Raw genomic sequence first — 27,224 nt, forward strand, 5'->3', positions numbered from 1 at the left:
ATGCGTACATGTGAATAAAGGTATACACATGCATGCAAAAACACATACAAAGTTGTGGCAATTTCTATTACTGACCTAGCTAGGTTACTCTTTGCATTGTTGTTTTAATGTTCAGAACTACATTGCTCTTCTCTTTTAATACGCTTTGTATTGCATTGGTACTGCATTTAGTCCATGACCTCTTCTTTACCTTGATCTGTTTTCAGGGGGATTAGTCTGAATCACATTTCATAAAAGCAGAAAACACTTTAGTTACTTTAGTTCCAATTCAAAGAGTTGATTTGTTGAGATTGTGGTCAGGAAATTATCACTGTACTTTGGTCTTTTTAAAATTAATTTGGAAACTTAATAGTAAGCTCATAGCTGTAGCTTTTTGCCTTTTATTTTTTTAATTTTAAAAGTGGGTGATGAATTTGTATGAAAATAATCAGTCTAGTCCCCGAAGATGCTCACAGTCCTCAGTAGCAGGATTTGTGACTTTATAATAGAGTGGGTAGAGCTAATATGGACCGCAGTAATATTGAGCTTCGTTGTTACATGGCTTCAGATTAACTTGTTTTACTTGGCTTATTTCACATCCATTGTACAAACTCAGTGTGCAGGTAGCTTGGAGGTGGCAGAAATGTCTTGTTAAATTGTAGCTCTTAAGATTTGTTTGAGATCCTGTTGAGAGTGCTTGGCTTAAACAAGCACCTGTGCTTGTTTATGCCTGTGAACAGGGGAAAAAGAAACACTGCACTTTCAGGTTTACCTTGTACTGCAGCTGGAGTGAAATGCTTTACGAAACCTTGCAAATGTTTCTGTCCTTTTTCTGTCAGCTGGTATGGACCTCAGTGAACATCAGACTATCTGGTGTTGTATATCAAAGCTGGATATTTAAAAAATAAATAAATACATAGTGGAATAATTCCAAATCATTAATTTTTGTTTGCGGTAATTAAACAATCGTACCATGTCACATAGATATTGATCTGTGTTTTACTACCATACAGTCTTTTTGAAACAAAGCCAGGCATACAAACAGCAAGTGATATCTCTTTTTAAGAAGTGCTCTATGAGACATTTAAGTAAAATATTTGTTATTTTGCGATTATTATTTGAATGAGTGCCTTCCTAATTATATGAAATATCTGTTTTCCTCAGGGCTTGCCTGACAGCATATATAGTACATTGCTGTCTTATAGCTCGTTAGTAACAGCTTCATTTATTTTTTTATATTCTGCCAGCTGTGGGAATTTCTTTGATTCTTCTGTGTTCAGAACTTAATTTTTTTTTTGGGAGATGGGAAGAGAAACTTGTAAATAAATATAATAATACCGAAGTAGAGTGACAGCGGAGGAGTTACCAACAAATTGTTTTAACCATCATTTACAAATGTAATTAAGAACTGAAAAGATAAGCTTAAATTGTAGCGGAGAGTCTTACACACAGTAGAATCTGCTCTTTTACAACTGCACACTTTCAGCACTCATTTACATTGTTATTTCCGAAGTCTTTGCATCTGTTAAATTATGCAAATCAACTTAGCATAATATTCAGTGCCAAAATGTTTTATTTAATAGCAGTCATTAATTTATTTTTCTAATCGATTCCACTAGGAAATCATTTTAAATGTATAGTTTTGTTTTAAATAGGTCCCAGTTCAACATAACTGAAACCTGTCGGGTCTCACAGTGATGGAGGGGGTGTGGTGTTCTGTTGTTCAGTTTTTTCCCCAAAACGTGCTGCTGGTAAATGAGAAGTGATGCCTCCCTCTCCATTTCCCTCACACTTACCCTATAATTTCACATGAGAGAATCAAACTACGTATTTAAATGTGACGTAACCATATATTTTATAATGCAATGAATAACTACTATGGCTAATGCTTCTGGTTAAAGCAGAGCATTACAAGAAAGAAGGAATGGATGTAAACCTGAGAGAACTAGAGTAGCATCTCTGGGAGATCAGAAAGAAAAAAAAAAAAAAAAAAAGCAATTTTTTTTAATAGCTCCGGGTCTCTGATTTGCATGATTTTCAGAATACAAGGGCATCTTGAATACATTAGTGATGTAAGTTTTAAGAGGTTTATGGATCTCCCTAGGAAAGCCTTAATGCAAGGGAAACATGGGGTTTTCCAGTGAATTCATCTTTCTGCCTTGTGTATTTCTAAGGTGCTGTTTACATCTGAAGTCACAGCTTGGTTATTTGCAAGCACAAGTAGAGTTAGATCTAGAGATTACGGAGTTAGATCTGTCCTAGACATTTTGAGTACTAAACATAATTTAAAGGTTCTGTGATCTGAAAATACTTCTCAAGTAGTACACACAACTTTTTCTCAGTTGAAGCTATCGCATTTGAAATATAGAATTCTAGGTGGAAAAAGCTTTATATGCATGTATTTATAAGCAAAACCTGAATGGATTTTTCTTTCCACTAAACCTTTGCCCCTTCCAACATCCCAATACTTCTGTGCAGCTGCAGCAGGAAATTAAATTCGGTGCAAGAGTGGAGATTGCAATCTTCTCTCCTCCTGTATCTGACACGTTTTTACCTTGTTCTATTGCAGAGATCTGGCAACTTGTTTGAAAATGAGTGACATCTTTTTGCAGGGACAAGTAAGGTTAACCTTGCACCATTTGATAGCCACAGGGAGCAGAATATCCCATTGGTTTTGAGAAAGCACAAATGAGATTGTTGTCTAATTGAAAAATAGGACATTATTGGGGTTAATTGCTGGAAATGACCAATTATACTAACTGTTCCAGTAAAAAAACACCACCATCCCTCAGTTACTTTTTCTTCAAACAAATTATTATCAACAGCACGTTCACCAGAACTTGATTCTTACTACATAATTCTTATTTCTCAGCTTTGTGAGTAACTGGTAGATCATTACCTTGCTGCATTATTTACCTTCTGGAATTAGATGGAGCAGTAACTGTGACAGTGTGCTGCCTGTAAGTGCCTCCCTCCGAGTTAAAAGTTACAGGTTCATAAGTGCATAAAGTGATGTGGAAAAGTAGGAAGGTGGTCATCATCTCATATTTTTTCTCTCTTCCCTCTATACAGTTTAATCCAGCCATAAACAGATTGGTTCCTTTTGTCTGTTCTTCCTTCCGATTGACTTCTAGCTTTTAGAAGCATTACTGAAGGTAGAAGCAGAGGAATTAGGAACAGAGAAAAGGAACGTTATTCATATGAGGTGAAGGAGAAAACAAGACTGCCCAATTCTTGTCTGTCTGTCTGATACAGGTTTCAGGAAGGTCCCTCAGTCAGGGAGCACATTCCTGGCTTCAGTCTTTAAGGCAATGTGTAGGTGTTTATAAGTAAATTTACACGTGTATTTAATATTTCTCTTGCAAGCCACATATAGAATAAATAACATGAATGGGTGCACATGACTTTTTTTCACCAACTCATGATGCCTACCTCAGGTCATTTAGTCTGTCTATATAATAAATGTCAGAATTTTGAAAACGTAAACAGAATAACTTTGGTCTTTTAGAAATTTCCACATATTTTTAGAGAAGGAAAGAAAGAAAAAAAGTAGCCAAAGTAATGTAGACTACATTTGACTAATCTACCTGAAAGAAGGATGTTCTTTTGCATCAGAATAAACATTCAGTTTAACTAAAATGATGTGATAAAGAAGCAAATGTAATTGGAATCTATGCTCTCTTTTTTTTTTCCCCATCCTTCACTTAGTTCTTGGCAGATTTCCTCTCCATGACTGTATGTCCCTATGTTCCCAAGATACTGTGCTCTCTGCTGAATCTCAGTGGCAAGGAGAAATCTCAGTAGGTTTATTTCTTAGTGATTTGACCTTTTCTCTGTCAACTTGTTTACTTGCAAACATTTGTGTCTTTGATTCAACCTGCATTTTACTGAAAAGCAAGAAAGAAAACTAAGTCTATCTGCCTTTTGTAAGGCAGGCTTTTGATCTGTAATTTCTGTTGTGAAATAATATTTTGGAAGGTTAGATGTATTTTTTTCTTGTAAGGAACTTGGGACTCTGGGCTTGGGATTTCGTTGAGATTTTTAGTACCTTGAAATGCAGTTTACCTCACTGCAGTGTTTGATCAGATGAAGTGGAGGCACTTGCATGGGTTGCCCAGGGGAGCTGTGGAATCTCCTCCTGGGAGATCTGCAAAAGACACCTGGATATGGTGTGGTACTGGGCACCCTGCTTTGGGTGTCGCTCCTTGAGAAAGGGATGAGTCAGAGGGAACCAGAGATCCGTACCAACCCCAGCTGGTCTGTGATTCTGTGACAAAGCCACAGCTTCTCCCTTCCCCCAGAATATTAGGGTTTTGCTCCCAGTTCCCCTCCTCTGCATGTGGGCTATGGAGCTGGAGGTAGGCTCTCACATGGGGCTGCTGTGGTTCCATGCGGAAACTGACTGCCTAGCACTTCTGCTCCCGTAGCTTCTGTGTGAGCAATACAGTTAGGAAGTTACCAACTCATCAATCTTAGGTGTTTTCTAGCTTTCTCATGGAGTTCCTTGGGTGTTATCCAGAAATAATTTCAGCAACTCACTAGTTGAGAAAAGCTGTATGTGAGTTATGAGTGACTGTAGGCTTGATTAGTAAGGGAAGCTTCCTTGATAATCAGTGGTTCTGTGCACACTCTTACATGTAAGAAGTGGATGAGGGAGATTAGAGCGTATTTGTGGATTGGTTGTTTGTAAGTTATTTCAAACAAGAAAACAGCAGCTAAGACTTCTGGTTTTCATTTTTTTTGTCCCCACAAGGATGTGCTATTAGGTATCTGTAACCATGTAAATGAAAATTAGTATTTTTTTTTATGTGCACTGAAGAGATTCACTTTTTTGTATCCTTCAGCATCAGAGATGTTTATCTACTTCTCTTGAGCTTGGTTTCACCAAGATATGATTAATTAATGTAGAGAAGAATTAAATGATTTAAATGTCACTTCTTATCTGTAAAGATTGTTGTTCAAACTGAAATGGATCAATTGTAGTGGCATTTAGTGCCCTTTACTGACACTAGTTTGAGAGTGCCAACTTCAATTAAGCAATTAGTATCCTATTAATACTCTTTGGATCTACACACCTGAAATTTCAGAAATGGCTCAATGCTTCAGCATTTCGTCAAGTACAGAATTAAATTTCTATTATTCAAATCTGTGTAAATTAAGCAGACTTCATACTTTCTTTTCCTGATAGAAGTAAGATTGAAAAGTTTGAATAGTGTGTGACCTATCAAAAGAATATGAGAAGAATACCATATCTGACTAACCTTCATCTGAATGACTTAGTACAGTCTGTATCAGTGCCATCACTCTCTTGCAGACGGCAGAAATTCCATCTGTTAGGTATCTGACTGTCTTAATCATCAACTTGAATAAGTCTTTTATGAAACTGCTGCTGCTGTGCTTTCTGATTTCAGTAAAATACTGATTCAGTCCATATAAACTTTGGGATTGGGTTTGCTGAATGAGGCTGAACTCTTGTTTTGAACTAGTTTTTGCCTGCCTGTAGGTTTACTAAAAGAGTTGGGAGGACTTACGTATCTCTAAGTCTCAAATGTACATAGTTATCAGGTAGATGTGTTTTATTTGCTTGGTTCCAAAGTGTAGGTATTAATTATTAGATCTGTACTTAATTTTTAATAGACTGAATCCATTTAGAATTGGAGTGTTTTGACATTAAATGACATTATAGGTTAATGAACAACGCATTTGTAAGCCATCTGAAGACCATTAAGAATATTTTGTGTGAGTAAAATGTATGTCCTCTCTAATTATATGGAGAATTGGGTTCGAAATGGCATCTGATTCCTAATTCCAGCCTTAGCAGCCCGTATAAAATTACTGACCAAAGAAGGTAGCAGAGCTGTTAGCACACGGAATACAAATGAATGATGATGGTAGAAAATAACACAATAAAATGAACAGGCTTGTGAGTGTGCAGTGCTAATGCTTTAAATATTGCTTCATTTCACTTCATAGAGATTCTGGAGAGTGCTTGGTAGGTTTGTAAGCTTTACCCCCGGGGAAACGCTCTGACCAACAGAAATGTCAGAATGACTTGAATCAGTATGTTCATTGTGAGGGTTTATTTTTGTTTGTGTGGGTCTTTTTTGTTTGTTGGTTTGGTTTTACATTTTAGTTGTGTGGAAGCTATAAAGCCTTTCAGCCTGTCCTGTTCTACTGAATAGCTACGTAACTATTCAATAAAGGAATTCTCTTGAATCTTCCCATTCTATATTTGAAGTGCTACAAAGCCTTCAAACTTGTATTACTTCTTTCTAATCTGCCTCCATCAGGAGAAGGTCAAACACAGAAACAGCACAGAATTTTACCAGTGTTATACATTAAGTAACATGCTGAAAACCTTTTCTGAGTCAAAGATATTGGACTTTAGTGAGCTATGTCATCAGATCTAATACTCGTTATCAGAAAAACGATAACAAAATTCAGCTTCATTAACAGTATTTGTGCTCAGCAGATATGAATCACTGAAAATGAATTTATATTCATGCTCCACTCAGAAATCTAGCAAAGTGATCTTTGGTAGGCTTCACTTCTGTAAATTGAAGTGATAGCTGACTTTATCTTCTCTGTCAGACGTTTATTTATGCTTCTCACAGGGAAATGCATTACTCGGTTAGAAAGCCACTGGAATATGGTGCAAAAAGCTATTTTTAGAGAAAGATTTATCTGTCACTGACATGGATGACATCTGGTTTAAGTGTGATGAATGCATATTTGTAGAAGAAACGAGGCCATCCTAATGCAGTTGCATACACATCTTAAAAAAGAGTACAGCAGTAATTGCAAAGAAGCAATTTTTTTTGCAGATAAATCTTATTTTCTCCAGAGTTTGCTTAGAGCACTGTGGATGCTTCTTGCTCTGCCTTTCCTCCAGTCAAGTGGAGGTTACATAGTGTGTAGAATTACCCTGTTGAGAGTAGTAGATACTGAAAACCACAGGGATGATTTCTTGGGGTAGGCAAGATCCCAGTCTTCATGCTGCCACACTGTGCACACAGCCCTGTTTTGGACTCTGTATATCATTGCAGTGCAATGCATATTCCTTCCCTTCTGTGTGGCTCTGGTGGCTGCTCAGGTATTATCTGTTTATACTTATGCCTCATGGAGACATTTGTTTATTTGTGCAACATAAGCTTTTCCATCAGCTATTCATCATCTCTCCTAAAGGGAAGTAGTAGGTCAGATGGCAGCAGGCCAGGTTGTTCACACTCTTGCTCCCTTAAGGGTAAGGAAGATTAGGAGAAACAGCTTGAAACAGCAAAGTTTGTGAGACTGAACTGGAAATATCAACTTGTTTTTCTCTTTGAAGTCTACTTAGAATATGGTTTAAAGAACTCTTCAATTTTCTTGCTCAAAAAGGGGGCAAAAAAAAAGCAGGTGAATTATTCTGTGATCTGTAGTTTGTTTTCTGTTACTTTGGGCTGGGCTCTTAAAATACTGTATTTCCTTCAGTATTAATTTTTAAAAATATGATGCTGATATGTGCTACTGTTATTGCATTGCTTCGCTTGTTAAAATCAATCATGCACTGAACATTGATAAAGTGCAAGTCTCCTCTAATGGAGGTCTTGCTGAGTATCTTACTTGCATTCAACAATTTTTAAATTATCACATTGTGTAATTTTAGATAAATTCAATCTGGAAGTAATGATGTAATCCTATATATCTCCAAAACAGATTGTTCTGTTATGAGATATGTCAAATTGTAACATGATATAAAACGGTAGAAAATTGTTATAAGGATTTGTTACAAAGAATTTGTTTGAGTGCAGCAGTACGTTTTCAGTATTCTCAGAAGTATTGTTTGATCATGAGGAAGGAAAACAACACTTGTGGAAGATCAAACAAGGTTGTGTACAACATAGATTTTAAGGTTCATATAACGTCTGAGCCTTTTTTTCTGAAATTCTTCTGACACCTGTAGCTTTGCCTGTAGGAGCTGGTGAGTTTTTCAGTATAGCATAATCTTAGTCAGTATAAAATACTCAATGAAGTGGCTGTATATACTCAGCTGTTATCATTTTATCAATAGGAAACTGAGGTGGTTTTGCCCTGGTGGGCAGCTACACTCCACCATGCTTCCAGACAGAACTGGATTCAGAGATCTAAGGGAGTAGTACACTAATACAGTCCAGTACATATTAGGTAATGATTATGTCCTCTTATGTTGCCTGCTACCGTGAATTTGATTCTTTGCTGCATTTCCTGGATCAGGTTGAACCCCTGCATGTGCCTTTTTCTCTTTAACGTTATGTGGCATGTCTTAAACTGTATATCAGATGTGATATGGAGATTATATTGGTGGCATTTCCAAATATACAGTTTTTAGTTTCCTTTCTCTACTTTGATGTCAGCAATTTTGACAATTGCCCTTTACTTGTGTTCCTACCTGCTGCAGTTGGGGATTTAACTTACGTGACTTGTTCTATCTTTAAAACTATGAATCTTTCTGAGATTTTTTTTTTCTTCTCTCATTTTTTTCCCCTCAGGATTTTGTTTTCATGCTGTTTTTTCTTCTAGTAGGAAAAAGCCCATAGTTTCAGTACCTAGGTTTTTCTTTGTATCTGAGGTTTTCCACCTGCCTTGTTGTTCAAAAGTTCTGCACCTACACTTTGCACTTTACAGGCATTATGCTCTAGACTGGTGTTACGTTGTGTAATCATTTGTAATCAAATTGCTTCAGATGATTTAGCAAGCACCATTCAGAGCAACAGCTAAACAGAGGGAATATGGAAGGAAAGACTGATTTAAAGCCTGCGCTTAGGGCTTAAAACATAAAACTAACGGTGCTAAGATGGTGTGTGTGGAGACAACTGTACATTGTGCAAACCTGGCAGGATAGGAGCCCAAATTGTTTTCACTCTACTGTAGCCTGTACATGTAACAAATACCACTATACGTAAGGAGGGTACCTAGAGAAATAGGGACAGCTGTGTCAAAACCTAATTTGCAGCTGTAAGGATGGGCAACATATTTGTACAGTTCACTTCTTGATAGTTTCATACTCTGAAACAGTAAATTCTGTTTAGGGTTTTAAAATTAAAAGGATTGTTTTCCTTCAAATTAAAATGGAGTCAGGAGGACTTGAATTGTCTAATTTTTATTCTGCTTTTTTTTTTTTTCCCAACAGAAATAAAATAGGTTGGATAAGTCTTCAAAAGCATTATAAAGTGCTGCTATGAGTGGTAATGCTGTTCAAGGAAAGCAAGTGCAATTTGTTTCTTCTTGGGTATCACTTTAAACTGTGGTTAAAATTTTAATGGAAAAAAATATTTTAAACCTAGACTAAGGAACCTGTATATAATATTTTTAATTATTTTTATCTTAATATAGTTTTTTAAAAAAAAAAAACACTTATACATTATCAATGCAAAGTTTTCCTAAATACCCTCTGAGATGTCTTATTCTGGCAAATGACTTCCAAAGTGTTCTGGAAAGGTGAATGGAAAGACTGACAAGGAGAATAAAAGGAAAAGAGCCTTCACATTTGAGGAGGAAAGTTGAATTGGAACTATGAAGTTAAATAAACTTCCCTCCTGGCTTCTACTTGGTTTCGTACCACTGTCCAAAAAAAGCTTTGTTCATAATTTTCAAATCAATTGCTAAGAGCACATGGTACATAAGGCCGGGGTGTCTGAATGGTTTTACAGACTTTGGGCATAAGTATAGAATATGAAGTACTTGGGAGTGATGGGCTTGTTGGGTTTAGGTTTTACTTGGAAGAGTTAAAATAGGGAAAAATTGTTTCCCATGTAGGAGAAAAGTAATTCCTATCAAAGATGCCAAGGAAAAGAAAGTTAATGAGGATTAGTATGCCTGTGTTTCATGGTGATGAACAATGAAGATGAATATTTTTTTGCAGTCTGTGCCTTTGGAGATTAGTTACAACTTTTATTTCTGTAGGTGCTTGTATGCCACCTTCTTTAGCTTTCACTAACATGATCTCCTTATTTAATTTCCAGAGTGCAAGATTCACCCCTCTGAGTTTAGTGGTGCTGGCACAGATTTGTAACGATTTAAGACAAATGCAGCTTGAGCAGGCTTCTAATGCAGGGTGGCATGCTTCTGTATTGATGTGTTAAGTTCTTAATTAGGTGGTGATAGACTAGACAACCTTGTAATGTGGCAGCATACCCAATTTGCTCCTGAAAAGTTGTGTTTATTAAAAATAAATAAATAAATAAAATTAACCCCTACATATGGATGGCTTCAGATCTGTACTTCTACTGTTCTTTTGATTTATTAACGTAATCTAGGAATGTTTTCTCTTGCTATTTTCTTATACCTAGATACTGAACTTTCCATTTCCTCAAAGCAAGCGTGCTTCCAATTTAATGGATTTTCAGTTCTTTTCAACCTCTTAAGAACTGGCAGCCTTGCATTGCTCCAACAGCCAGTTCCCTGATTCAGCACTGCCTGGTGAACACCATGGCAAGGTTGGGCTTCTCCTGGAGCCCTTTGCTTGCCTCCTAGGGCAGCATCTCTTTAATGAAAGAGCAATTATTGTCACTGAAAAATCAGAAGCCATTCAGCCTTTTGGTGGTAAATTTTCTTTCGCCTCCAGGCACCACTTGTTCCAAAGACATAGGCATTGATAAAATATTTATGCTGAAAAGTAGCAGGGGAAGAGATTGTGCATTATGAGGTTTTAAATTTGTGTTGCTGAGACATATTTTTTTTAACTTCGGTGATCTGAAGGTGAATAACAAGGATCTTATGGAATGTATTTTGTGAGTTAAGCCAGATGCAGAATTCACTGATGCTGTCATTTCTGCTACAATGGCAAACATGGAAGTAGTTTTCTTTTCAGCTGTAGCCTGGGCCACAATGCAGTAGTTACTAATGGGGGTTGGGGGGCGAATAGAGATGGTGAGGGGGTGTAAGAGAAGAATCACTTTTTCAGTATTGTTCCCCTATTCATTAACTACATCTGGATTTTTTCCTCATGTGGCTTTTGCAGTAATAGTGGGAGCATTGGTATGGAAAGACACAGCTGTTCTCTGATGCTGGTTACAGAGACTTCAGTCTCAGTAGATGCTCTTTATAAACAGTGCTGCAACTGATATGTCCTAACAAGTGGTTGGCTATCTAAAAAATGCTGTCTTGTATACAGTATAATAGCATGTCTGTATAGCATCTTTGATTCTGTAATTACATGCTAACGCTCTGAACTATATTTATTTAACTGAATCCAGGTTTACAGTTTGACAGCACGACTATGTAAGTCTAGAGTTGTAATAATGGATAATTTCAGGCTTCAAAGATCCCAGCATAGATGTGTCCTACGCTCTTAATTCCTTGTAGTTTTCAGTTACCATGTGCAAAGGTCATGTTTTCAAATGCTATTTTTCTGTTCTCCGCTAGCTTTTCCTAGCTCTGATTTATTGTGGTAGAAAGTGAGATAAGAGCGGTAAGTTAAACTGTATGTGTTACTGAGGGATGGCAGAAGAGGCTACAAATCCTTTTAGTAAAGTAGAACACACTCTTGGTGACTGTTCTACTGGGCTTTATTAGTTCATCTGCCTTCAGATGAGTCCTGCAGGTTCCTTCTTAAATGAACTGCGAGTTTGCTTAGTATGTTCTTCTGCTTCTTGTTAAGTACCTCATTGTCCAGTGTAGATGAGAGGCGGATGGTATAAAGCTAGGGGTCACTTTCAAGACTCATTCCCAAGAGCTGTAAATTCCAGAGTCCCCTGTTTCAATCTGCTTCAACTCTGATTATTTGGTTATTACCTATTATTATAATGTAATTTACTCTTTCAGTACTTCTAGCTGTCTTGAACTGTGATGCAGAGAAACTGGAGTAATAGCATTAGGATTTATTTAAAATATGACTTTTGGCCTGTGAAACCTAAGTGGTAGGTGTGATCACATTACTGGGTAAGGATGCATTTGGAGAGAGAAAAGAGAACAAACTTACTTTCAATGAAGTATTTTTCTATTTCATATAATTGAATACTTGAGAGGAATAAAGCAATGGGTGGCTTGGAAAGGCGTTTACATGTAGGTGTTGTATTTTTCCATGTAATTTTAAGTATAGATTGGCATAGACTAGCCCAGTATAATACTATAAGTATGGTGTATGGGAAGAGAAAGGGAAGTGAATACGGTACCTATTGGAAAACACGTTCTCATTTAGTAATTGGAATTGCTTTTGTTTGTGGAAATGCACATGAATTAGAAAACTGAAGATATTTGAAGGTCAGCTCTTCCGTTCAGGCTTAACTGGAATGGCAACAACAGATGTTTACATTTTGTACAAAGATGCAGTGATTCGTATGGTGTGCATTATGTATTATTACACCAAGGTGAGCATGAGGTAACAATGTGCTGCGAGGAAGGTCGATGGTATCCTGGGATGCATTAGGAAAAGCATTGCCAGCAGATCAAGGGAGGTGATCCTTCCCCTCTCCTCATTACTGCTGAGACCTCACTTTGTGTACTGTGTCCAGTTCTTGGCCCTCCATTACAAAAGAGACACGGACACACTGGAAAGGCCAATAATGGACCACAGAGGACTGGAGCGCCTTTCGTATGAGGGAGGGCTCAGAGAGCTGGGACTGCTCAGCATGGAGAAGTTTTAGGGAGAATTGCATCAATTATGTCTAAACGCCCAAAGGAAGGAATCAGACCCTTTTTAGTGATGCTCGATGTCAGAAAAAGAGACAATAGACACAAACTGGAGCACAGAAGGTTCCCTTTGAACATCAGGGAGGGTGATAGAGCACTGGCACATGTTGCCCAAAAATGCTGTAGGACCTCTTCCTTGGAGATCTTCAAAAGCAGGCTGAACATGGTCTGGTACTGAGTAACCTGTTCTGTATGTACCTGCTTGAGCAAGGATTGGAACACGTGTTGCCAACTGCAGCCAACTTGTGATTAAGGAATTATTGAAGGTTTTAGTACAAATACTGTATCAACAAAAGTTCTTCTAGTAAGGCTGTATATTCTTCTAAAATATTAATTTTATCTATTAGACAATCCACAAAGTTATTTAAATACGTAATATGAGGTGTTTTTGTTTGGTTTGGGTTTTTTTGCTTGTTCCTACTTCATATTTTGAGGCTAACAGGGCAGCCTGATCTGGTGGGTGGCAGTCATGCTGATGACAGGGGGTTGGAACTGGATGGTATCTAAAATTCCTTCTATCAAAAGCCATTCTATGAATTCTGTATTTCTTTTTTTCTTAATAAATAGGAATACTGATATTTTTTTCTCTGTGGAAACAACTTGTTGGAAACTTGACTGGTCATGTTTGGACTGAGGAAAAATGTTTATGGAAGAGGTGTTTGGCTTTAATAACTTCTGAGTATGTTTCCTTCTCTGTGGAAAATATTTTCATGCACTGTTTCTTTGAACTAGAGAAGGAAGAATGTTTGTTATTTCAATTTAGCAAAGTTTTAATTTCTGCAATCTTAAGAAGTGACAATTAAGCACTATGTAGTAGCTTTGTGCTTCAGGGTGTTGGGTTTTTTGTGGGTTTTTTTTGAAGTAGTTGCTGAGGGAATCTAAACAAGAGTTTTAATTCTGAAATGGCGTAGAATGGAGTGCACTTACCTTTCTTGTTGATGCTTTTTAAGTAGTCTAACAGTGAAAACTGAAAACACAAAACCAGTAGTATCGCTGTTTAAATCATTGTGTAACTTAATAGAGAGATTTATTGCTACTTTGAACAATTTAAGCCCTTGTTACAAATATTAATTAAAATTATTTCCCACTGGAAAAAAAAAAAAAAAAACTGTGAAGCTGCAACTGTTTTGCTTGAAGTTTGTTATGTTTTTGGTATTTTACTCTACCTGTAATCTTCTGTAGCCTGAATGTGACTGAAGGTGTTTAGGAGTAAAAGAACAACATGCTTTTGAGCGTCTTTAAAAAATAATGATTGAAAAACCCCCACACTGTTGTCTTGTTAATAAACCTGTGCGTTCTAAATGCGTCACCTACTTAAACTAATGAGGGATATAACTTTTCCACTCCCAGTTTTGAGAGTTCCGTTCTGTAGTGTGTATTTCAAGGAGCTGGGCAAATCTTTAGTAAGGTGGGGATTGATAAGGTGGTAAATTTGGGGTTTGAGGTGATTTAGTCCTAGATGGTAAGGACCTCAGTCACACACATGGTGAACAAGCTATTTTTGTTGGAGTTCGTTTAAGAAGTCTGGAAGAATAACATTGTCCAAAAAAATTTCCAATTATACTGGGGGCATTTTTTACTTGCCTGTTTGGTGTTCAGGTAGACTTTATGCTGAAATGGTGCCTGTCTTGCTACAGCATAAACGTTGGAATGCAGTCAGGTTGGATGGAAGGATGCACAGCCCGGTCCTCACACTTGATCTGTGTCAAACTAGCACTGTTGTATGATGTGGCATTAATGAGCATAGATGTTATCATGGTCTGAGAAGCCTGTGTAAATAGAACACCAACTTGGAAAACTTTTGTTGGAACCCTTAATATAAAACAGAGCAAAGCCACCTTGTTGAGAGGTAAAAATAGCAATATAGCTAGCAGCACCACAGTATGAGCTGCCATTGAAAAGAAGTGAAAGCCGTGTTTGTACTGTCTGTTTTCTGGATTCTGTTTCAGCCTTTTCAAATAGATCACAGCTGGAGTATTTGCAGAGCTTCACATCACTGGGGCAAGCTCAGCGCTGGCTTTTACTATAGATGATTTTTTTTTCCTTTTGTTATCTCAAAAGGAGTTGGAGTACAGGTCAAAAAGAGCATCTGACTGAAAATACCCATGTCAAGAGAGCAGGGCAATTGAAAAAGAAAGAAAAGATGGGGGAAAATAGAACTCGAGCAGTTACAAAAGTTTGGTAACTTTCACAGTTCAGCCTTTTTGCCTTTCAGCTCCTTGTATTGTACTGTATTTTGGGAGCATGGTAAGATAAAGCAGACGCTTAAGCTAGTGTCCAGAGTAAAATGATTTAGAAAAATGAGATATTAGTATTGCAATCTCATTGTAGTTCAAACATTGTTTTAAAATGTTAATTTTCCAATTTTAACTTCTTGTAAAATCTAATTGAGCACAGATATACCAGTGTAAAATGATAGTAGGCACGCAGTGATTGGAAAATTGCTCTCTGCCCCTTGATGTCTTCATTTGACAACATCTATATATTGCCAAGTTACCATGGCAACTAAGTACAGTTGTAATTGCAACCCTGGAAAGGTAATTCTTTCACTCAAAATGTGGTATACATTTAATTTGTCGGAAGTTTAAACAAACCTTCTGTAACAAGTATTCTGAAAAACCTGAACAAGGTAGCTTCTTTGATGTCGTTTTTTAAATTCTCATGTAGCCTAAATAGATGTTAGTTTTTATTCAGTAGTTTGTATTTCTAACCTTTTTATACTTTAAGTTTCAAACATATCATCTGTGAATCCAAAATTAACATCTGAAAGCAAAATACCACATGAAGTATTCATTTACTTGCACTGGCAGTTCTGAAAGCAGAATATCTTGATATATTCCTTGTACTTACAAACCCTTGGGTGAAATCAAGTGAGTTTTGTATGGCTTAAAAAAAGCATATGTTCCAGTGTTTTCTACTGAGCAAGCCACGTAGTCTTTATAGCACTACAAAGATAGTCTTTAGAAACAGCAGAGTTACGGTAAGTCCAAGAAATTTCCACCCAATTTCTATGCCACTGTGGGGAAGAAGAGGAATTCGGAAATGTATATGCTGTTTCTGTGAATGATGTGTGCATTACTGAGCCTTACTAACTTTGTCTGTAATGCTGGGTACTGTGATTTGGCAGCACGCAGCTGCAATTTGCACATAGGCAGTCTGGTTGTCTCCATCTATGATGTTGTGTGGTCTCTCACCGTTCACTTCCATTATACACAGAGTAATACGTTACGCCACTTTGTAGTAGTGGGGAAAAAACCACCTGCCTTGGATCTTTTGGCTTTTGTTTAGGGCTAGGATATGGGGCTGAGGGATATAAACTAGCTCTGAAAAGTAACAATGAATGCAGTCCTAAATATTAAAGTTGCATTTCTTCAAAATGTGGTACTGCTCCGTGAGGGCACAGTGGGAGCATTTCTGTGGGGTGCTGCATTCTTAATCAGTAAATGATACTGCCCTTGCTTAGGATTTCTGGATAAATCAGGTGACTTCAGTGTTTGGATCTCTAAAGCAGTCAGTGAAAGCTGAGCAAAAATAGTGTGATTTTTAATTTCATCCAGGATAAATGCCTGCATTTAGCCGCTTGCTTGTCTAGTCAGTTCACAACAATAAAATCACTCTCCAAAGGCACATGGAGAGACACAGTTTTGGAAAACAAGAGCCAGGGGAGGCTTTCAGGTTGACTTTCAGGTTGACTGCTTTCAGCCTACAGTTAAACCATAGGTTGAAAACAGCTTTGAATGGAGCAAGGCTGTTCCTACTGAAGATATGTTTTGTCATAATAATAATGATATACCCTTTCAAGTCAAGGCAACTGTGATCATTTTGGAAGTTCAGGTCCTCTTGAAACAATTGTGGCATTATGCCACCTGACTTTTTTGATCTGCTCCTTTGATCTTGAAACTATTCAACACTTTTCTTTGGTGTTTTTTTTATTGCCTCCTAATGAACTAGAGGACAAAACCATGATATCATTCGGCAAAACAGAACGTAAAGATTTTGAATCAAGACACAGATGTGTCCCTAGAGAAGTCCTAAAGCTCATTATAACCAAAGCATTAAGATAGGCTTTCAATATCCTAGCACATAATGTGTTAGCATAAATTGCAGACAAAAATCATGATTGTTTAATTTGAAATAATCCTTTTATCTCTGAGGTTTGTGCTTTGCATACATGTGCTGTACTGTTTGAGCATTTTGCGTGATCCAGTGATCAGTGTTCTAATTGCTTTTCAGAAAGCTATTTTAAAAAACCAGGCATACCTCTCTATGCAGAGTGTAAAATAACTACTCAGTGATTAAAAGACACTGAGCAGCAAGCACATAGCCATACGAGCTGGAAACGCAAGTATCTCATTCAGAATTTTAATATGCAGAGAGATTCTAGTGCCTCCAAATAAGCATACTAGGGTGTACCAGCATAATTCAGATCCACATTTGCTGCTTAGTATATATAAAATATATTCTATTTCAAAAGATAATTTTTGGCAATATAAACATATATAGCAAATCCTTACTTTTTTGTATAAACTTCTAAGATTCACGTGAGTACAGAGGGAGATGGATTAGGACACAGCATCCTGGCTCTTCTGGTTTTGGTGTTTCATTTTGGTTTGTTTGTTTTGTTATGTATGCTGTAATTGCAACTTTTCCTCAGTCATTGAGATCTAAGAGTTGGCTGCACATTCTTGCAGAAAATAGTGTTTTTAAAGCTATTTAGGACTGTGGCTTTGAGTTCTGACTTCAGTTGCTGTTCTTTCCTGGCACAGGCACAATGTTTCATCATTGAAGTTTAGGAGTGACTGCAGTCCTGTAGTGACTTCACACCATTGGTGTTTGCTGGTTTGAGTTTTCACATACTGGACTGTTGTGCTCCATCTTCCCTTGTAATAAGAAGTGGCAGAATTCTCTCTTTGTTGCTTTTTTCACATGTTTTTTAGTAAAAGTTTGTACTTTCATGCTTATCTGGAAATCACTTACATGCTCTAATGTTCTGACCCATGACGTTACATATTTACAGTTTAACTTTTCAAGGGTGCATGGCAGGTAATAGCTTACAGATACGCTCACACCTTTAAACTAACACAAGAAATGCAAAAGTAGGAATCTCCAGTGTGTTTTTTTCCTACAGAAAGCAGCTCTTCTTAAATTCATCCTCTGTCTGCCCCTCTACTTAGACAAGATGCAACCTGCCAATAAGTGAAGCTTTTAATTTTTTTTTATTGTGTTGTGCCAGTGCTGTGTTGGAGCTCTATTCTGGTATTGTATACCAGTGACTTTTTCATGGACCACCTCAGCAACTTTACTGAACCGGCTCCATTCCAGGCAGCATCGTTACCCTGCCTGCTGCTAGGTTAGGGTTAACCACTTCACCTTATCCAATTCCCACAAGAGGCATCTTGTGGTCCTCTTTGCCACAAATATATAGTCATCCTTAAAGGAATTACATGTCAACATTATGCTAGTGCCAAGAATTCATAAATTATATATAGGCTGCTTGTATCATCATATTTCTCCTTTGTCGAGAAAACCTTGTTAAGATAGAGATAAGCTACTCCCTTGAGTGCCTTTCTTGTGTTCTGGCATCTCAGTCTCAACACACCTACTTATAATTGCTATTAACTGAGACTTCCAACATTTCTTCTAGGTATGACCCCTTACCATGAAATTCTTAAGGTTAGCTTTCACCTACCTTGTGTAAACATCCTTTCTCCTTACATATGAGAAAGCTGTAGGGGGGGGAAAAGAAAAGATTAATCGCTCCTACTTCTCCATTCATCCATCCAGTCTTTTCTTCATACATGAGTATTAAAGAAAAGAATTTACATAAGGTAGCTGTCCATTAACCTGTAATGCTTTTGTGAACTTTTACATCTATGTGAGCAATGTGATATTTGAGTATTTGTTACGTGATTCAGGAAAGAATAGACATTTATACGCAGTTCTGCCATTGTCAAGGAGACTTCCTGGGAAGTTTGGAATCCAGAGCATATTTGTCTGCTAGTCAGGTGGGCATTCCAGTTTAAAGAAAACAAAGGCTACTTTTTATTGCCTGCTTAGTGCTTGTTGTTTCTCACATAGAAATGTGATTTAGTCATCTTTATCACGTGTAACCATATTGATCTTGAATATGCATACTGTGATTTGTGTAGTACTTACAGCCTTTGGTTATAAATGTGGAAACATGAGCCAATCTGCAAAAAAAAAAAAAAAAATCTAATATGTGCGATCCATACATATGAATCTAAGAACCCATTTTGGCAATGAAAAATACTTTTCAAGGGAAAATTATTTAAACCAAACATTCACGCAACATTTTCTTGAACTAATAATTCAGTAAAGAAATGGATGCTAATTAGTGTGTAAATGTCTCATCTTGTCAGCTTTATGTTTGGTGTCTTGTTTGAAGTGAAAAGTTTTCTGACACAGACTTCCTAATGCAAAATTTGTTTTCCTTCGTTCTTTGATGTTGTTATTAAAGGGAAATACTTGAAAAAGCTTCTCTAGCAATAGTACTAAAGGAGGGGAATTGATCTGATATTCATAATAACTTCTCTGGGGCTTTGCCTGTAAGACATCAACAACTCTGACCTATCTTTATCATAAAAGAGAGAAAATGGTGGAGTTGTTTTGTACTACAGTAGCACCTAGAGGCTCCTTTCAATATCAGCTTTATCATATTTGGCATTATATATGTTAATGAGCATCTGTCCTCCAGAAATTCACTAGAAGACTAAGAGTGTAAACAAAATTAGTGTTGTAGTAAGGTTGAAAGGAGATATGCAAGGACATTAGGAGATTAAATGCAGAGCTGAGGGGAAAAAGAAATGCAAAAGCATAGGACCTAACACATCCACACGTGTGCTAGGGTCAGCACAGAGTTTTGGGTGGTTGGGTTACTAAGCCTCTTAAACCCTGTGGGACTTCTTAGCTGGTAAGGAGCTTATGAGCATGAGGAGGACTGACTTTTGACACTGATAGTAACAGAATAAGGGGGAGTTGCCTTAAACTATAAGAGTGAAAATTTGAGTTATACGTTAGGAAGAAATTCTTTATGCAGGGGCAGAGAGGCCTTGGCACAGGCTGCCAGGAAGAGCTGTGAATTCTCCATCTCTGGAGGTGGTCCAGGCCAGGTTGGATGGGGCCCTGGGCAGCCTGTTCTGATGGGCAGCAGCTTTGCTTGCAGCAAGGGGATCTTTAAGGTCCCTTCCCACCCAAGCTGTCCTATGATTTATGTTTCTATGACTGGCTCTACCATGCCTGGAGAGCTTTATGGAAAAGAATGAGGTAATGGCAGTGGCAGCTTGAGGTGAGCTGAAGGTGGAGAAAATGGTGAAGTAAAGGCTTTCTGCAAAAACACTAATGATATACCAAATTGCACTACTTTTGCAGTCTATATTCTTAATGCAGAGTAGTATAAAACCACGTGAGTTGGCTTTAAATGCTAAGTACAGTGCTTTGTAATCTGCTGTTCATCGTGCATCTGGCAGATGCATAAAACATAATATTCCAGGTGCAAGTGAAACAGAAATAACAGAGTATGTGCTATGAAAAAACGTGAGAGCATGTTTATGCATGTATATACCATTTAATTCATAAGTAAATCAAGACTGTATAATATCATACACTTAAGCACTAGTCTTCTTGAAGTTACAAAATAAAGCTCTTGATGCTAGGATGTGTCATTGTGAAGGTGTTCTTCATGGTCTCCATTTGATTTTCTTGTGCACGTATGTTGTAATTCTATTATATACTTTTTTCTCTTCAAAGTTCTTACTTCATTCAGGAAAGATTGCATCTCTGCCTGCCCCTTCTTCATTATCATTCTCTATATACTGTCCCCATGCCAGTTTTATTGCATCTAATTCAAATCCCGTTTAAATAGAACGATTTAAGTGCCTGTGAATTTTTGATAGTATCTGGGATCTGCACGTATAAATGTTAATAGATACATCAACAACACCACTGAAATTGGACAATAATCATTTTCCTCATTTAAAGATAAATTTTTCTGGTGTTTTATCATAGGCAGTATCAACAATGCTGTTTTATATGTAGCAGATAGTCTGGAACTGAGACAAATAGATAATGGTAATCTCTGAAAGTAATAACTGAACTGAGTTGCCTGACCTGAGATGTCTGGGATAACAATCATTAGGGTGCTGCTTGGTTCACTTCTATAAATAAAAAACAGTCTCTTCAGCTGAGAAGTTGGACAATATGAAATGTGAGCATTTCATCATCTATTAAAGTTTGTAATTTGTCCAGCGTGCTGACTTCCCACACAGTGAGTATGTAAATACAGAATTAAACTCACCATGACAACATCCTTTAGACTTGATTTTTTTTTTCTCTGCAGTATCCAGAGCAAATGATGCAAGAATTTTGTGGGTTCCAGCATGACAACCAACCCCATTACACAAATGGGGAACAAAAATGATAACAGATCAAATTCAAAGACACACAATGTTTCACATTGGCTGTGCAACTACACTTTGTTCAGTACCCACCTTATGTCATTGGCAGAAGGACTAAGTGCAGATGAGGATCAAGTTAACAGACAAACCAACAATAATTGCAAGTTGATTCTTTTCATTTGGTTGAAGGGAAATGCTGAAGGATTTATGTTTTGTTTTTTTTTCTTTTTGAAGCATCATATAGAAAGTAGTTACTCAGTCTTAGAACCAGGGATCTTTTTCCTAGTTGCATTTGTCTCTGTGAGCATACCACCTGCCTCCCATTTTGAGAAGAAGTTAAATTTGTATAGTAAATAATAAAGCATGTGAAGCTTCTGCTCTGAAAATAAATATAACAAAAAAAAAGTTATGCAAACTCCCAATGTATTTTTTTATATTGAGATCTTTTTCAAGTCATCCTGATGACTTTTGTCTAGGGACAAGAAAATCATAATGTAAGAATAGTCATAAGCCTGATTATGACTATATCTGAAAAATAGAAATTGCAGCTAAAATAAAATATTTTTCTCGGTAAATATTAGTATTAGCTGGAATTTGTTATACATTTGAGAACTACTTCAGTTGCTCTCCTTGTATTGAGGGTTGTTTTATTTGTGTTGCTTTTTAAATAATAATCAGTTGCATAAAACTTTAAATTTCTAGATGAATTGATTTATTCTGTCTATATTATTAATGATGAATTACGGTTGCAATATTTGCTTACATTAATTATACATCTTCAGTCAATAAACAGCTTCCAGCAATTATTTGAAAGCAGCAATCAAATCTGTTGGTATTTTCACTGGATTAATTGGTGTCGTGTGACATCTGATTATTGTTGTTCTGCTCAGAAATCTCAATAATAGCAATTATTACAAAGTGAACTTTGTGTAAGCAGTATTTTATTAAGAAACTTGATAATTGTTGGTTTCCTTATGATATTAAATGTTGTTTTCCATTACCAATACTATAATTTATTAACCAGAAATTTTCAGTTTTCCCTCATATTGTAATGCAGCCTTAAATATTGTATGACAGTGCTGGAAAGCACTGAGTGTTTTGTAGAGAAACTGTCATGGGCTTGTCTGAAAATCAATAACATTCACTATAAATAAATTATATATTACTGTTCCCAGATTTTTTCTATCCGTGGTGTTAGGTTATATACCATTCTGATGTCTCCTTGTTTTGTCTCACGTGTGCTGGGAAAATGTTGATGTGTTCAGGCTATTTTTAATGATCTTAATGTAGTACTTTTTTTAAGAGTGCTTAAAGTACTCCCATTATTATTCGTTAGCTCTCCTGCAATGGAATGTTACTAGCAAGCGAGCCATTTCCTATGCTTTAGAAAGTGTGCTATTTAGGGATCAAAACTGAATGTTTCACTTTGTCTAGGTTTTACATCAGTATTTCAGCGTACGAGTAGCCTGGAAAGGCCATAAGTCTTGCTTTCATATAAGAAATGTTTGTTCCAATCTTCAGGCACACCTTTACAGACAGTGGGAAAGCGCTTTAGGGGGTGCACTCCTCTGTTGTTGGCTATGTTTTCCTCTCATGTCATGTATTTTGTGTCTTTCAGTCTATGAATTCAATGTAGGTCAAGGGCAAGCTTTGAAAATGCTGGTCTCTCTGTAGCTGGAGTTAAAGACTATCTGTTCAGGCCTGACGGAACTAATTGTTAAATATAGTATGTCATAACATTTGTACAGTCGGTGTTCACAGATTTTTTTTAATATGGTGCTCGCTTTTACAGTTTCTCTAAAGTAAACATAAAAGATCACCGTAATTGCAATTAACACCAGCCACATCAATCTGCAGAGCTGCATTAACACCCTCTGGCTGCAGGAACTACTACAATTGTTCAGCTGTTGTTCTGCAGAATTTGGAAAGGTTATTTTGTCAAGCTGACCACATCATAGTTCATGTGACCATTCAAATGGCAATGGAATTTTCTCTTGTTAGAGGGTAATATGTTAAATAGAAAATGTTAGTAATGCCAAACTTAAAATAAAAGGTTTACTGTGTACCTTTTACTCTATATTTTTAATGTAGTGAAAGACTTGCACATTAAAGGTCAGGGAATCCTTGATAGTGTTTTGATAAGCAAATTACTCACTGTGAGATCGGTTTATCTTAGTAACACCAAGAATATAGTTAACCATCCATCTCAGACCATTCCCTAAGCCTGTCGTGTTGCCACCTAGTACTGCCCATCTCTGAATTAGTAAGAAAATGAGTTTGACAGAGTAGTTCAATAATTTATCAATTGTAGCCATATACTAGGCATATTCTAAAGGGGCTTAGACTGCAGCACAGAAATGACCTTGTGTTTTTAGACATTTATCTCTTACAATATGTATTCATGACAATGATCTATAGGTATTGACTTCCTGTATCTGTCTGATTACTGTGTGTAAATGAATGTCCATTCTTTAGTTTCCTGTGAGCGTAAAAACTTTATGAACATGTTGCTTTTCTCTTCTAATAATGTTGGAGGCATTTGAAGGCTTTTAATCTCTTATTAATAAGAAACATAAGTAATTTTTGCCGTAGCGCCATGTGAGTTTGGTTAATTGTATGAGGAGGATAAATCTGTGTTCCCAAGTCCTCAAAGGCTTCTAAGTTCAAATGTACCAATCCTGTGCCTAGATAATTTGGACTGCTATCCTGCATGTGGAATACATTCATATTACTTCCTAAGCTTCATAATTGCTCTCTTCATGAACAAATCTAGTAAGGGATGATTTTTTTTAGCAGTTCAGTGTGGATTTAGATTTAATAACACTATGAATGTGACCAGTTATATCTGTAGAAACTATATCGTGTTTCAGTATTTCTGAACTTTACCTGCTGAAGGAAATATTTTAAGTTCTTAAACTAAGAACATATATTTATGTTACTGTTGCCACAGAATTATCTGAGGGGAAAAATTAAGAGCCAACTTTTGAAGCAAGTATACAGAGTTGGGAAATAATCACAGGATGTTGCTTTTAACGTTCTGTTGTTGTGTGGGCTGTTAATGGTTTAAAAAATCATCAGTTGGAAACCACTCCAGCAAGATAGCAAAGATTTGTGTGTCATACTGTTCAGAAATGAACAGAAGAATTCGTTAGCACATTTTAGTCCCCAATATTTAGTTGGATTAATAAATTACATCTTGCATTGCTTTTTCAACTGCTGGCAAGTTTTTGTTTTTTTTTTTTCCTATCAAATCTGGTGTTTTTATTCTACTGTGCTTCATAGTGACCTTGTCTCTTTTAGACAGAATGGTAAGGTGTGGAATTATGGATGTCTGGTGGACTTGTGAGCGCTTAAAGCATATTAATTATGATCTCAGAAAAGATTTTTTCATCTTTTTAAAAATGGTGATTTTGTCTTTCTCCTGTTTTATGGTCAATATTTATCACATTTGTAATTAGTAAACCTGTTACCTAGTAATTTAGAAACTAATTCAGTTGTTGAAAACGTAATAAACTCATGAAAATGAGTTGCATCTTGTGAGTTACTAAAGAAAGTGGTCTTCTCAATGCAGGGTTTAGGTTTTAGACTTTCACTTTCTTCTAGAGGATGGGATTTTAATCTTCCTAGGTCTTTTCACCCATTTTTGGATTAGCTATTTAGAGTTCAGTCAGATAAAAGCAGAGTTTAAAGGAATGTTGCCTTTTGGTGTCTCGAGAGATCGGGATGATTTCTGCCTTCAACTATCTCAAGCTGAAGGACCTAAAAATACACACAGAGGATAAGCACCCCAGTAAAGGAGCAAAGCTACACCTCTTTCTGGAGGGAAAGAAGCTCAAATGGAGAGAGCACATGCGTATCGAATCTTCAGCTGAGAATGTTGAGAAAAGCTCCCTGGCTAATTCATGCAGTACAGGAAAAAACACGAGGCCAGAAAACATAAGCTTTTGCACTTCTTCCCTATGTCTGTTGGTATTAATCTTTGATGTAGGAAGAGTACAGTTGAAGGTGCCTTTACCTATGCAGTTGCAGGTTGCAAGTTAGACAAAAGAGCAACACAGATTTATGTTCTTTGGGTAGATCTAATGATGGACATCCACAGATCCTTGAGCTTGGCTTAAAATCACTGAAAGATGGGACAAAGTCTGGATCTGTTATCACTGAAAGCAATTTCAGTAGCTCATTAATAATTTTGCATCAAACGATTTTTGAGAAAGCATAGTCCTCAGGCCCGGAGACTAAATCTTGATTAGGTTCATGAGTTGGGCTTAAAAATAAGTTTATGTATCGAATGCTAAAAATTAAAAGGAAGTGTTGTCTCTTGAAAAATAAGAGTCAGCATTTGTTGAAGGATCCCTTTAATTATATTCCTAGTCTACAATTTTATTTTTAATTCATACTGCCATAATCTTCACTGTCATCTCCAAAACATACCCAAGCAACTTGGCTAACTTAATTGGGTGATGAAAGTGAGCAGGCTCTTACATATTTCCAGCATGAGTCTTTCAGTGATAAGATTAGGGTATGCTCTATGCAGAGCTGTCAGGACACACACATTGCTGCTGACAAGAGTTGCTGCACTTCCCATTATAAGACTTGTTTTCCATCTGTCCATCTTCTAGGTAAGCAGTGAATGTCTGTATGCATTTTCATGCATAGCTCTGTCAGCGTATTTTGGCACTATGCAAATCCCTTTTATTTCTTTGAAATAACTGCTGAACATCAGGAGTGTTTTCCCTGGTGAATGTTAGGTGACTGTGATCTGTCTGAAGTCACCAAATCAATCTTCAACTTTGGCCAGAAATGGATTTTTAAACTAGTTCATGATAATAGACTAGCAGAGTGAGTTGAAGAGTCATGGGTGACATCAAAGCAGAAATTAGTAATACCATTCTTGTTACTGGGCTGCATCACGAGTTGCAATAAAATCTATTAAAATAATTTAAGAAGCCTTTCATTAAACAGCATATAAAGGCTGAGTAGTTCTGATCAAATTTACTTGCATGATTTTAAATACTTTAGAATAACTTCACAATAACTTATTTAAGAAAATATAGGTCCTTTGTGAAAAATGTTATTAGTGGAGTCCTTGAAGCAAGAGCTGGAAAATGGCTTTTCCATTATTTCAGAGGCAGCATTAAGGTAGCATGAAATTCAGAGCCCCTGGTTTTATCACAGATATTTTTATTTCAGTATTTAAGTATTTCCTTTATAGACCTTATACCTATCAGCCAGAATTATAAGAGAACTGATTTAGCTGGGGATTGATCACCAAGTGACCACTGAACAGTAAGTTATAAATAAAATATTTTAAGTGTTGTAGGTATTCCTATATTATTAAATGATACTACTAAATATATTTGGGTTTAATTAACATTATTCAAAATATAAAGCTTGATTTTTGTAACTCTAAGTTGTAAATTATAATTTGGATTTACTTCTTACCCCAGCTAAGAGGGCCTTTCTAAGTTAAACAAAATTATTCGCTGTCTCTTATATAAGTGAATATACTTTCAGACATCGTTCCAGAGATTGTATTCAGTCACGATAGGTATCTTTCTTTCCTGTTGCAGTGTCACCTGCAGCCTATAGAAAAAAATTTGTTTTATTCCTCTCTAGAGGCAGGTTATAGCAATGAAAAATTAGTAGGTAAAATAGACTGCATCTGAAGTAAAGCATTTCTGCTGGCTGTTCACCCTACTACTGGTCTGCCTTTGCCAGCAAATCTAGTAAAGCACCATTTTTTTGGACTTGAAGATTATTTAAGGTAACTGGCTGATGTTTCCTAGAATGCAGCTGCTAACACCTGGGTTATAAATAGGGGTAACTGCGGAAGAACAACAGATACATATGTGTACCCAAGCCAAGACATTTTGCTGAAGGACAACGTTAAGGAAAAGACAAACAAGACAATCAGAACAGTTTCCAAGAAACAGTCTTAAATGACTCTGCACCAGGGCAGGGCAAGGTGTGAGGAGCTGCAAAACAAGAATGGATAGATCCATATCCAGAGCTATGGTTTATGGGAATCCAGGAGAGAGGTTCTGGGCAGTTCAGGAGGTTAAATGTGCGTTGCAGTGAAACTTACTATGATGTTTTTCCTTACCTAAAAACGGATAGGAGGAGCACAGTATTCAGAGTCTCTTCCTTTTGTAAGGCAGTTGAGTGTCTGACTAGTAGCAGAGG

At 36.8% G+C, this 27,224-nt stretch overlaps 1 protein-coding gene across 4 annotated transcripts in view; it reads left to right on the forward strand.

The window, feature by feature from the left end:
• Positions 1 to 27,224, forward strand: part of SASH1 (SAM and SH3 domain containing 1) — a 523,157-nt gene that overhangs the window by 233,416 nt on the left and 262,517 nt on the right. The gene's annotated exons all lie outside the window — the stretch shown is intronic.

This window comes from Phasianus colchicus, chromosome 2, assembly GCF_987193195.1.
Source record: "Phasianus colchicus chromosome 2, bPhaCol1.hap1.1, whole genome shotgun sequence".
In the NCBI taxonomy this organism is placed as follows: domain Eukaryota; kingdom Metazoa; phylum Chordata; class Aves; order Galliformes; family Phasianidae; genus Phasianus; species Phasianus colchicus.